General features: G+C 35.4%; 1 non-coding gene across 1 annotated transcript; it reads left to right on the plus strand.

Annotated features, from left to right (window-relative positions):
* Positions 1-8,480: 8,480 nt before the first annotated feature.
* LOC121216602 (small nucleolar RNA R71) lies at positions 8,481-8,587 on the plus strand. The gene has a single exon (XR_005912783.1). It is a non-coding gene; the product is annotated as a small nucleolar RNA R71 (small nucleolar RNA).
* The last annotated feature ends 5,452 nt before the right edge of the window (positions 8,588-14,039 follow it).

The raw sequence follows: 14,039 nt of genomic DNA on the forward strand, positions 1-14,039 counted from the left end.
AGATGCCCTTTCCACGATGTAACAATCTTACGTCAACACCATCCATTTAGTTCCCGTCACGCATAGATCTTGAAGAACTTGAGTTAACCCATCAGCAGTGACAATTGCAGCAAACTTGGTATGCTCATCTTGGATATCAGAAAGACCATGCATTAATTGTGTCCTTATCAAATAAGATCGAAACTCCTCACACATATATTAAAGCAATATTTGCGGAAGTAAGGTGAGCATAGAACTCACGAACAATCTTGGTCAGCACATCCTTCGAATACAAATAAAAAATTTACCATCCATGTTACTCGACGATAGAAGAAATGGAAGCATCGTATCCTATGAAAAGGAAGCTCGTCTTTAAAAAGAAAGCCTTTTTCCAAACAAAAGGGTTGCTTGGAGATGTTGTTCTAGTACCATTCTTCTGTCGCAACATTAAAGAAAGTGCAAGGTGACATAATAAATGATTGAGGGATAGATCATCTAGCCATTGTGGAAAGTTAATGTAAAAGTTTGTGTAAAAAAGGAAGAAGAAAATTTGCAATGCTTGAAGAAAGCACAAATAAGCGTGGAGAGAAAAAAAATTTAGGATAATTGTAAAAGAATTGAAGAGATTAGGGTAAAATAAAATGATGACAAATTAAGGAGTAAATAGGGTATGACATTAGTAATGGGAGGCTGATAATTATGGCTTAACTTTAGTGTGATGAAAATTTAGAGGAAAAGTGAAAAGGTTATAGGCCCAAATATTTGGGAAACAAATTTCTAATAATGATACGAACTCGTGAGTTCGTATCAAATAGGCTAATGGGTATCATACGACCCAATCTCACAATTGCCGTTATAAGATAGTGTTGACGGTTTAGAAAAATTTAATGTGCAAAGTATGTTTTATAGCATTGAGGAGGGAAAAACAAAAAGATTTTTGGGGGGAATTGGGAAGTGACCTAGCCCTAAAATAAGAATTTTGGCTTTTCCACCATGGGCTACCCAAGTAACGTAATGGGCCCAATTGTCTAGAAATCTCTCCCTTGGACTTTTTTTTCTGGTCAACCCATATTACCTCGTACCTCAACATCAATTTCCCAGTTTGTCGTGGCATAATTCTCTTTAGCATGCTGCAGCAGACTCCTCTTAATAGGACTATTGATAAGTTTGCGTTCTTTATTCTATCTTTGGAAATCATGGAAAGAACTACTTAAAGATAAAAATAGAAATAGAAGCAACATGAACTAATTAAAGATAACTAATAATAAAAACGAAATTAAAGAAAAGAAAAAAGAAAAAATATAATTATTAACTCAAATATCTCGGAGGTCAATAGATTGTTTGTCTCGATCCACATGAGCACCCTAGTAGTGCTTCAAGCGTTGTCCATTAACTTTAAATGTGACCTCCATTTTCGTATCCTTGACATCAACAACTCCATGAGGATAGACTTGAGTTACTTTAAAGGGACCTGACCAGCGAGATTTTAATTTACCAGGGAACAACTTGAGCCTGGAGTTGAACAACAACACCTGTTGTCCTGGTTCAAATTGCCTTGGCTCCTCTTATCATGCCACCACTTGGTCTTCTCCTTGTACAGTTTAGCATTCTCATATGCCTGTGCTTGAAATTCTTCCATTTCATTTAGTTCTAACAACATGTTATGCCCAGCAGCTTTCCAACCCATATTTAGCTTTTTAATAGGCCAAAATGTTTTATGCTCTAACTCAACAAGTAAGTGACATGGCTTCCAAAAAACAAGCTTAAAAGGCGACATCCCCAATGGTGTTTTGAATGCCATACAATAATCCCACAAGACTTCATCCAGCCTAGAGGGCCAACCTTTCGAATTGGGTTCACCACTTTTTCCAAAATCTGTTTAATTTTTCTGTTAGAAATCTCTGCTTGTCCATTTGTTTGGGGGATGATATGCCATGGCAGTCTTATGCTTCACCCCATACTTTTGCAAAACATTAGCAACTAATATACAATCAAAATGAGAAAACTTATCGATGATAATGGCTCGAGGTGTACCAAATCTTGTGAAAATGTTCTTGTGCAAGAACTTCATCACTAACTTTGAATCATTAGCAGGGAGGGAAGTAACTTCGACCCACTTAGAGATGTAGTCCACTACAAAGAGTATGTAGAGATTGCCTAATAATGGTGGAAATGGGCCCATAAAGTCTATTACCAAGACATCAAACAACTCAATCTCCAACATGTTTTGTAGCGGCATTTCGTGTCTCTTAGATAGATTTCCTGGCCTCTGACAACAGTCACATACCTTATAAAATTCATGGGCATCATTGAACAAACTTGGCCAATAAAAACCAGATTGGAGTACCTTGGCAGCGATTCTTATTCCTTCAAAGTGTCCTCCGTAAGGCGCTGAGTGACAATGTTGCAGAATGCTATGTATTTCATCATCAAGGATACACTTCCTAATTATCTGATTAGCACAATGCTTGAATAGGAAGGGTTCATCCCAATAATAATGATTGGCATCATGAAGGAACTTCCATCTTATTTGGCTGTTGAGATTAGGTGGCATCAAACCACTTACTAAGAAGTTCACTATATTAGCATACCAAGGTAATGCCATGGCAACCAACAGTCACTCATCTGGAAAATCTTAAAATAAGTTCAATTTTGCCATCTTCATTTCCAGCTTCTAACCTTGACAGGTAATCAGTCACTTGATTTTCAGTCCTCTTTTTGTCTCAAATTTCTAAATCAAACTCTTGCAGCAAAAGTATCCACTGAATTAATCTTGGCTTGACATCTTTCTTGGTCACCAAATATTTAATAGCAGAGTGATCTGTGTAGACCATGATTTTGGTACCAACTAAATAAGATCAAAATTTATCGAATGTGAAAACCACAGCCAATAAATCTTTTTCAGTAGTGGGGTAGTTAAGCTGCGCACCCGTTAGGGTCCTGCTCAGATAATAAATTGCATGAAATACCTTATTTTCCTTTTTCCCAACACTGCTCCAATGGCATAATCGCTAGCGTCACACATAAGTTCAAAAGGCAGTGTCCATTCCAAAATGATTACAATTGGTGCTATTACCAATTTTCTTTTCAGCTCTTCAAAAGTGATCAAATAAAGTTCATCAATATTGAAAGGTGTATTCTATTCCAACAAGGTGCACAAGCATTTAGTTATCTTCAAAAAATCATTAATGAATCTTCTATAAAATCCCGTATGACCTAGAAAAACTCCTAATCCCCTTAACACTAGTTGGAGGTGGCAATTTTTCTATCACCTCAAATTTTGCTTTGTCAACTTCAATCCCTTACTGCGATATCTTATGACCTAGCACAATACCTTTGTGAACCATGAAGTTGAATTTCTCCCAATTTAAAACAAGATTTCTTTCTTTACAACGGAATAGAACCAATTCTATATTTTTCAAGTAATCCTCAAAAACATTGCCAAACATAAAGAAATCATCCACAAAGACTTCGCCATCATGCAATGCTGAAATGTTGTTGGGGCACTACACAACTGGAATGGCATTTGTCTAAATGCAAACGTTCCATATAGACGAGTGAAAGTTGTCTTCTCTTGGTCATTTGGAGTTGTGATAATTTGATTATATCCTGAATAACCGTCCAAAAAATAGTAGAAAACTTTCCTAGCTAATCTATCTAACATTTAGTCAATAAATGGTAAGGGAAAATGGTCCTTCCAAGTTGCCTTATTGAGCTTGCGGTAATCCATGCATACTCTCTATCCTGTGATAGTGCGAGTTGGTATAAGGTCATTGTTATCATTGCTATACACCGTGACACCTCCTTTCTTGGGTACAGATTGGACAGGGCTCACCCATGGGCTATTGGAGATCAGGTAGATAATACTGGCATCTACCACTTGATAATCTCTTTTTTTAACAACTTGCTTCATGATTGGATTCAACCTCCTCTAGTAAAATTTTATGCATATAGATAGCAGGGCTAATTCCCTTGATGTTGACAATTGTCCATCCCAATGCCTTATTAAATTGTTGGAGTACTTCCAACAACCTCACCTCTTGATCGAGTGTCAACTCTGCAAAAATAACTATTGGCAAAGTGTTATTCTCTCCCAAATAAGCATATTTTACGTGCATCGGCAAAAGCTTCAACTTTAGCGTAGGGGGTTCCTTTGTAGATGGTTTAGGAGGATTGAAAGAGCGATCTAATAAATCCAAGGATTCAAACTTCTTCCCTAGTCTATCCAAAAACTGCTTGGCTTCCACAAGTTCACCAATGTCTTCAAAAATTATTGCGTCACTCTGCTCAAGTGAGTCTTCATCTCTATCAGAATTGTTGTGGCAAAATCTTGTGAACTCTTCCTCCACTGATATTTATATCAAATCAAAGGCATGACATTTTTCATTCTTATCAGCACATTTCACGGCATTGAATACATAGAATGTGATTTGTTTTTCATTTACCCTCATGTTTAGTTCACCTTTCTGCACATCAATTAAAGCCCTACCTATAGCAAGAAAAAGTCTTCCAAGAATAATTGGCACATCATGGTCAGCTTCACATTCTAAAATAAGAAAATCTGCCAGAAAAATAAACTCATCTACTCTTACCTGCACGTCTTCAATTTTACCTTCCAGGTGTGCGTAGGGTCGATTAGCTAGTTGTAATGTAACTATAGTAGGTCTTGCTTTCCCAATTCCTAGCTTCTTGAAAATAGACATAGACATTAGATTTATACTCACTCCTAAATCACATAATGCCTTTCCATAATAATGGTTTCTAATTGAACAAGGGGTAATGAAACTCCCTAGGTCTTTCAACTTTGGAGGTAATTTATTAGTAAACATCGTTGTAGACCCTTCAGTGAGAGTAGTAGTCTCAAATTCTCCTAATCTGTGCTTCTTTAATAGTATATCTTTTATAAATTTCACATAATTAGGCATCTACTCCAAAGCTTCCACCAACGGTATGCTGATGTGAAGCTGTTTAAAGACATCTAGAAATCTTTTGAACTGAGCCTATTGTTTACAATTGTGAAATCGTTGAGGAAATGGTGGAGGTGGTCATCCTTCAGGTTGGTGATGTTGTTTTGTTGTAGCATTTCCATCAATAAGATGATCTACTCTTCTGTAACATTGTTTTTTTAGCCTTTCTAGGCGTAGTGTGAATTTCAGATGTTTTTTAAATCTTTCCATTGTTGCAATCTGATTTGCCCTCTTTTTCCATGACATTTTTAACGATTTCATTCAACTGAGTCCCACTTCTGAGAGTAATTTCCTTACAATGCTCTTTCCCGGATGATCTTGAATTCTCAGTACCACTTGGTAGAGCTCCTTGTGGTCTCGAACTCAAAGCATTTTCTATCTGTCCCACCTGAATCTCAAGAGCTCGAAGGGATGCAACTTAATTCTAAATTACGACATCATTTTTGGCCATATATTCTTTCAACAAGGCTTCAATAGATGATGATGATAATGATGATGATAAAGCCGATGCCTGACCTAGCTAGACATTTTGCCTCGGCATAAGTTGAGTATAATCAGGCAAGGTGTATTGATGATGTTTTGTCTTGTCGCATTATTAAAATTCCCCGCACCTTGATTATTCCAACGAAATTTTGGATGTTGCTTCCATCCTGGATTGTAGGTGTTGGAATAGGGGTTTTTATTCTAATTAAAATTACCCATGTAACACACAGATGTTGGGTTCGATAGGTATTCGTCAAACACATGGTCTTCGCCATAATAAACACATGATAGCTCGACTGATTTCATCTCCTGAACTGTAATTGGCCTCTTTATTATTTTAATCATATTAGTTAAAGATGATATATGGGAATTCAATGAAGTGATTGCATTAAGTTCCATGGTTCCAATAATTCTCCTACCAGTCCCAACTCGCGTGGTAGGATATTGTTGGCAATCCGTTCCAAAATCTCATAATCTTCATTGTAAGATTTATCCAACAAAGTACCATTGGCAGAAGCATCAATTACCATTCTTGTATGTGCATTCAACCCATCATAAAACATTTCTATCAGAGTCCAGTGCTGAAACCCATGCATCAGATATTTCCGCAATAATTCTTTAAATATCTCCCAAGCTTAGTATAGTGTTTCATCCTTTGATTGCCAAAAAGATATGATGTCATTTCTAAGCTTGACAATCATGTTTGATGGATTATACTGTAGCAAAAACTTTTGGCAAAGATCATTTCATGATGCCACTATCCCCGACAGTAAAGCATTCAACCATGCTCTTCCACAGTCTCTCAAGGAATATGGAAACAATTAAGTCTCAAGGCGTCTTCACGAACACTCTATTGTCTAAATGAGTCATAGACTTCTAGAAAAAGTCTTACATGCAATCGTGGATCTTTAGTAGGCAACGCGCTGAACTATCTTACTGTTTGCAACATTTCAAACATTACCAGTTTCAATTCAAAATGCTGAGATTGAATGTGTGGTCTAACTATCCCTTGATTCAGATCATCCAAAATTGGAACAACATGCTCACGAAGTGGCCTGCCACGGTCAACTATCATGTGATGAATAGAAAGATCAACATCCTGACCATTTAGATTTAATGGATCATTCAGACCCGGATCATTTTCGTCTCTAGCCATGTTATGCACTTCTATTCCTTTTCTTCGTAAAGTTAGCTCGATCTCAGGGTTAAAAGGATACTTTTCATTACCAGGAATGCCTCTACTCATGCACTGATAACAAACCTATAGAAATTAAAAATAACTAAGTTACATAAAACTAATAGAATTAGATAAGAAAATAACAAAACCAAATTTCACCAAATTGTCGATCCTTAGCAACGGCGCCAAAAACTTGTCGCGTGTGAATATGCTCAGTGAAGTGTGCAAGTGTACATGTCGGATCAAGTAATAAAGTGATAAGTGAGATCGTCTCCATAGGGATCGATTAGGTATAAATTGGTCAAGTTGTTATAAAGGAGTGTGTTTAATGCTATTGTAAAAATAATAAGAATTCAGAGATAATTAAGTAATACTGATGTGTGTAATATGTGAATTATAATTAAGTCAGCAGGAAAGATATGTCTACACGTACCAATATGTCCTCGATTTTTCCTTCTAGATGTGCTAATGATCGATTTGCTAATTGAAGTGTAACCGTAGTAGGAATAAATTTACCTATCCCCAACTTTCTAAATATTGACATGGGCATCAAGTTGATACTCGCACCCAAGTCACATAGTGCCTTACCACAATATGTTGCTCCAATATTGCAAGGTATAGTAAAACATCCAGGATCCTTCAAATTTGGGGGTAGTTTGTCTTGAAAATATGCACTGCATTCCTTCGTTAGGGCTACCGTCTCAAATTCTCCAAGCCTTCATTTTTTAGACAATATATCCTTCATGAATTTGACGTAGTTTGACATTTGTTCAAGTTCTTCAACCAACGGGATGTTGATATGAAGTTGCTTGAGTACGTCTAGGAACTTCTTGAATTGAATATCCTACTTCTGAAGTCTTTGAGGGTAGGGTGGTGGAGGTTTCTTTACTAGAACTGATTAATTTGTTTTCTGTGGCAATTCTACATCTAACAGAGTTATTAGTTGATCAAAATTAGCTGGCTTAGAAGCGACCTTGTCAGATTTTACAGATTCAATTTTTGGTGAAACTAGAATTTCAACACTCGGTTGAACTTCCTCTGAGTCTTAAGCATCAGCTGGCTATTTCTCAACTTCGACGAAATTCGGCTCTAGAGTCTTTCCGCTCCTCAATGTTAACGCTTTACAATGCTCCTTCCCTGGATTCCTCGGATTCTCTGTATCACTAGGTAAAGCACCTTGTGGTCGGTTTCTGAGTTCAGTTACAAGCTGGCCCACTTGATTCTCCAAATTCCTTAGAGAGGCATCAGTTTTCGCCGTGTATGCCTTCAATAGATTCTCTAGGCTATTGGATGGTTCAACTTGGGTTGGTTTCTGAGCTTGTTGGGAAAAACTAGGTGACTGGGTCGATCTAGGTTGGACATAATTGTTACTGGTTCCTGCCCCTTGGTTACTCCAGGAAAAATTCGGGTGGTTTCGCCATGATAGGTTATAGAAATTGGATTGCAGCCCTTGCCTTCCTCGATTTTGGTTCTGGTTACCCATGTAATACACAGATTATGGGTTCAATGGACATTCTTCAAACAAATGTCCTTCCCCATAATAAAAATAGGCTACATTTTCAAATTGATTCAGTAGTTGTGCTGCAAAACTATTACACCAATTAGTAGTAATATTTTTTAACATTTAGGATATTGATGATACTTGAGATGTGAGTGAAGTAAGAGCGTCTACTTCATGTATTTCAGCGACTCGTCTTCCTGACTGTGCTCGATTGGTTGGCTATTGATAATTGTTGCTGGGAATCCTCTCAATGATTCCATAAGCCTCATTATAAGACCTAAAAATGAGAGCACCATTAGCAGAAGCGTCCACTACCATCCTCGTGTGAGCATTGTGACCATTATAAAGTGTCTCAAATTGTATGCAATGTGAGATTCTGTGATGAGGGCACTTCCGTAATAATTCTTTGTACCTTTCCCATGCCGCATACAATGATTCATCATCCATTTGTTGGAAAGTAGTGATCCCGTTCCTCAACTTAGCTTTCTTTCTAGGCGGGAAATACTTCATAAGGAATTTTTCTACTAACTCTTGCCATGTTGAAATTGAGTTTGGTGGTAATGAGTTCAACCAAGCTCGAGCTCTGTCCCTTAGTGAATATGGGAATAAATTCAATCCTAATGCATCTTTGGGTACTCCGGCTAACTTGAAAGAATCGCTCACCTCCATAAATAGTCTTAAGTGTAGGTGAGGATCTTCGGTAGGCATTCCACTAAATTGGCCCACTGTCTGAAACATCTGGAACATGACTAGCTTCAACTCGAACTGTTATACCTCAATTTTGGGTCTCCTAATACCCGGATTAAGATCATGAAATACTGGTACGACATACTGTCTCAAAGCTCTATCCCTATCATTAGCAATAAGGATAGGATTTTGAGCAAGGTTTGCTCCATTTTCTTGATTCAGATTTTCGAAGTTCATCTCATCAGTCCTTCTCTGACTTGCTTGTCTTCTTCGCTGTCAAAAAGTTTGTTCAAGCTTAGGGTCTATAGGGAGTAACTCGATGATTCGGTCAATACTCATAAACACCTGAAATAATCACAGAAAAATTAACTAAGTTAAAATTTGAACAAAAAAATAAACCAAAATGCAAAACTAACAACTTCACAAATAATGAATTTTTTAAAACACAGTCCCCGGCAACGGCGCCAAAAACTTGGAACGACCAAAATGTGCAAGTGTACACAATCGCAACAAGTAATAAAGTGACAAATAAATGTCGAGTTATCGTACCCACAAGGACTGTGAAAATAATTATTTATGAATGCTATTTAAAACATTTTGGTAAAGAAATTTTTTTATGAAGAGGGTGATTAAAAATTAAGATTTTAAACTAAGTGAATTAAATAAATAAATCTCAAATGCATGATTTCAAAATACGATTTTAATCAAGATGACATAACTGTGTTAGATTAATTACATTTCTTAACTTAGAATTATTAAACTCATGTTTATATTGTTACGAATAAGTTCACGGCAACTCGGTAATTTGCTAACTTATGAACATACTCACCTGCCAAAATCCATTTACCTCTTGACTATATCCCTATGTCAATTCAACCGATTAAACAAATCTTAATAGGCAAATTTGTTATTGCACATACTTACTTATTAAATCGAAATCCCTCTGTCAATTCAAACAATTAACTCGATTTAATAAGCACATAAAAGACTATGTGAGGTAACAAAGTATCCTTACCTTGAAATAGTTTAATCACAATAATCTTACTAGTTATTCAAGGAAAATGTATCATCAGATACCGTTGCTAATCTAGCCCTCAGCTACCTTAGATGATTAAACATGCACTGATTAAGTATTGTGTCCAGTAATTACAATTTCAATCCATTTAAATAATTAATTCATTAGTTACCTAACAATTGTAATGAAAGAATAACTTAGTCATGATTTACTTAATCAAGCATCTTAGCGAGGCCTATAATAACATAACATAATTTTAATAATTTTAACAAACGAAATGCAATCAACCTAACACTAATTAAATTCAAGATAAATTGATTAAATTAACCATTCCAACAACATAAATATTCATAGATATGTTCAGCATAACAACACCAAAAATTAAAAAGATAGGGAACAAGAATCAAATCCGGTGTTTTTCTGTGGCTTGACTAGTTGCTTCGTTCTTCCTTCTCCGTTGTCCTCGTTGACCAAGGCTGCTATGAACACTTAATTGCTGCTCCAAATAGCTGATGAATGCCCCTTTCCCAAGAGGAGAAATCGGCAAGAGAGCAAGGGAATTTTGGAATGTTAAAGAAGAGAGAAAGTGGAGAGAAGAGAGGAAAGATGTGAATACTTGAGGTGTGTTTCTAAAATGACTAGCCTAAGGGGGTTTTTATAGCTGAGGAGCTGCTAAAAATAGCTAAAATTATCAGCCAAAGAGCCCTCCCTTGGCTGGCCACACATGTGGCAAGGTTGATAGTTTCAACTTTGCTAATTTAGGCTTGGGGCAAGTCTATAAAGCCACCAATTGTGGAGGGGTTTGAATGCAACTTGAACAAGTCTTCAAGGACCTCTTTGCAAGCTTAAATAATTAGCTAATAAGGTGATTTGGGTCAGCTCTTGGGACGGTTTTTGGGCTGTCCATTTTTTGGTCAGTTCGGTTCACTCGGTTCAGTTCAACTAGACCACTTTTTCGTAATTAATTAATAATAATTTATTAACCCAACTTAAATTTGATATAAATTAAAATTAATTATATTATTAATTAATACATATAATTTTGGACCGTCTTAGGCTGAAATTTAGTTCGCCTCGATACTTCAAATTGCTTCTTGATTTTGTGTTTTTAGCAGTGTCTATCGAGCCATTGTTCGCCCTTTGTGCAAATCTGTCGAAAATAACCAAAATTCATCAAAATTAAATATAAAATTAAATAAAATTCAAAATGTTCATATTTTAAGTGCACTTTAATTATTTTTTAAAAATTAATTATTTTTTTGACAAGAATTTTATCGAAATTGTATGATTTTAAGTTAAAAAGGGTATGTAAAAATGTGTAAATTTCTGTGTTTCCACCCGTGTGGGTATTCGAAATAACTTCACACAACCGTGTCGCAAGTCATGTGTATATTTGAAGTAAGGTCACATGATTGTGTCGCTAGACCATGTAACTCTTTGTGACTTGTGGACCATCCTGCACCAAAAATCAATAAGACACATGGTCGTGTGGTGTGACCGTGTGTGGCACACGGCCGTGTGACAGCCTGTTCCTAGGCCGTGTGCTACAAAAATGACCCCTATTGCAAGCCAATTCATCAACCCTTTCTGAAGCACCAAGGCAAACCATTTATAATTACTTTCACATGATTTAAACACATTCAAAGACACCAAAAACATGCTAAAATCATTCAACCTATGTGCCTAACCAATATGCCATCACTTGACACCATATTTCCTACACCAAATCAATCCAAATTCAAAGCTACAAGTCCATATCATAATCATGTATAAAAAATTACCAATTAACCAATTCATCCACAATCCATTCCACCATTAGCTATCTACTTTCATAAGGCATAAATAAGTAACTAAGTCACATATATACTTAGGCATTTACAAGCCCAAAAGCAAGGTAATATATATAAAAATATGAAATTAATAAGCTCAAATCATACCACATTGATAAAATAGCATAAAATATCCTATTACATTCCATTTATAGCCATCAACAAAATAAAAAAGTCTACCAAAGTGATGGATGAATAGTGTGAATGCTCCGACTAGATTCCAACCGGTCGAGCTTTCTGATGATCTATAAGAAAGGAAAAACAACTACATAAGCAAGTAATGCTTAGTAAGCTCGTATAATCATAAACTTACCTATTAGGCTCAATTTATATATATTTGATACATAATTTAATGATGATTCTCATGAATTCATTAAATCCTATAAACATCACAAGTCCCACAAGTTCGTGAGCTAAAAAAGGAAATATATAATCTTATCATGTCATAAAACACATAATAGTAACATATCAAATATACCTTTTATCCACCACATTACCAATTTGCATTACTCATCCAAATCAAAACATTATGCCAAAATCTTCCATTCCATCTTTCAAGACCACATAACATAACATTTCATATAATTAAGCTCACTTGTTTAAGTCTTTATTACCAATTGAACCAAATGAAACAACACCGGATACACGGGAACCATGCTTACACAAAGTGTGCCAATATCTATAACTGTAATTCTCACATGAGCTATGAAATGAGCCTGCTCATAGGAGCTATGTAACGCCCCTTACCCGAGTCCCTTGCCGGAATAGAGTGCGAGGTATTACAAGAACTCAAACACTTGTAATTATTCCAATTGAGATACATCATTACTATTATTATTTTTATTATTTTACAAAAATTTTGACATAATTTCTTTTCATAAACATTCAATCCCTCCTGCAAATTTTAGAAACACAATTTCAAATAACTTCAATATTTCAACCAAATACAGTTATATGTTCAGACACAATTTATCCATCCACAACATTATAAATACTTTGTTAGTAGTTTTAAGAAAACAATTTATCAATTAATATACACCAACATTTTAAACCTAACAATATTTTATATATATATATTTATACCACATAACATTAAGTCATCCATACATGCCATATTTCAAAAGTATTGGTTGCAAAATACCCAAAAGATGATGATGATAGTGTGAATGATGTTCTGACTTCGTCCAATTTCCGAGTTGATTGATGTCACTATAAAACAAGGGAAAATAAAGAGGAGTAAGCATATACCTTAGTAAGTAAACATATGACAAATAAACAAATTTCTAACATGATTTCATAGAAACATAATTTTATTCACACATAAATTTCATTGTTTGTTCAATTTCCAGCAATCTATTTTTCTGCGTCACAGTCACTAATTAATTTTTATCTGGAGCTAAAGGGCTCCAAATTAAGTTCCGTAAATTTTAATTGAAACTATACTTGTATATATTTCTACCATAAAATTTTCCGAATTTTTAGTTTGGTCAATTAATACAGTTTATTCTTTAAACCTTCTGCTGTTTCACTGCTTTACAGCTCTGACCTCTCTTTACTAAAATTTACTTAATTCTTTGTACAGAACTCAAACGATGTTATTGTTTGTTTCTCTTGAAAATAGACTCATTTTTAAATTCAAGCATGTAAATTACAAGCCATAATTATTTTTTTAAAATTTTTGGTGATTTTCCAAAGTTGAAATAGGGGATTTTGAAATCAATTCTACACCGTCTCACTAAAATTCAAATATTTCAAAATATCTAACTTTTTTTCTCTCTGTTTCTTTCATGTGAAAATAGACTCACTCAGCTTCAATTTTATATATTATTCAACCTCTAATTAAATTTCCACCACTTAAGGTGATTTTTCAAAGTTGCTCAACTGCTGTTGTTTAAAACTATTTTATTTCTAGATTTATTTTTTTGTAGTTTTGATATTTCATACCATCTTACACATGGGTCGAGTAAATATCAAACCCAATATTCCTCATATAATCTTGTCCATTTCATATGTACATTCATCTTTCCAATTTCCCTGTTGAATACTCAGAATATTATCCGTTACTCGGTGGATTCAGCACTTAGCAAGCACCTTAAATTCAGTGATACGGGGAATCAACACATAGCAACCCCTTTCACGGTAAAAAATATGGTGGATTCAACACTTAGCAACCACCTTTATATTCAGTAATACAGGGAATCAGCACATATCAACCCCTTTCACAATCAAAGATACGGTGGAATCAGCACTTAGCAACCACCTTTAAAGTCAATAATTCAGGGAATCAGCACTTAGCAATCCCTTTTTATTCAATGTTTTTCGGTCTATTCCGAGTGTTCATTCGGAAACCTTATTTTTCAACATTTTACCACCTTTCTCAAACTTAACCACATTTTTATGA

The sequence above is a fragment of the Gossypium hirsutum genome, chromosome D04, assembly GCF_007990345.1.
Source record: "Gossypium hirsutum isolate 1008001.06 chromosome D04, Gossypium_hirsutum_v2.1, whole genome shotgun sequence".
Classification (NCBI taxonomy): Eukaryota; Viridiplantae; Streptophyta; class Magnoliopsida; order Malvales; family Malvaceae; genus Gossypium; species Gossypium hirsutum.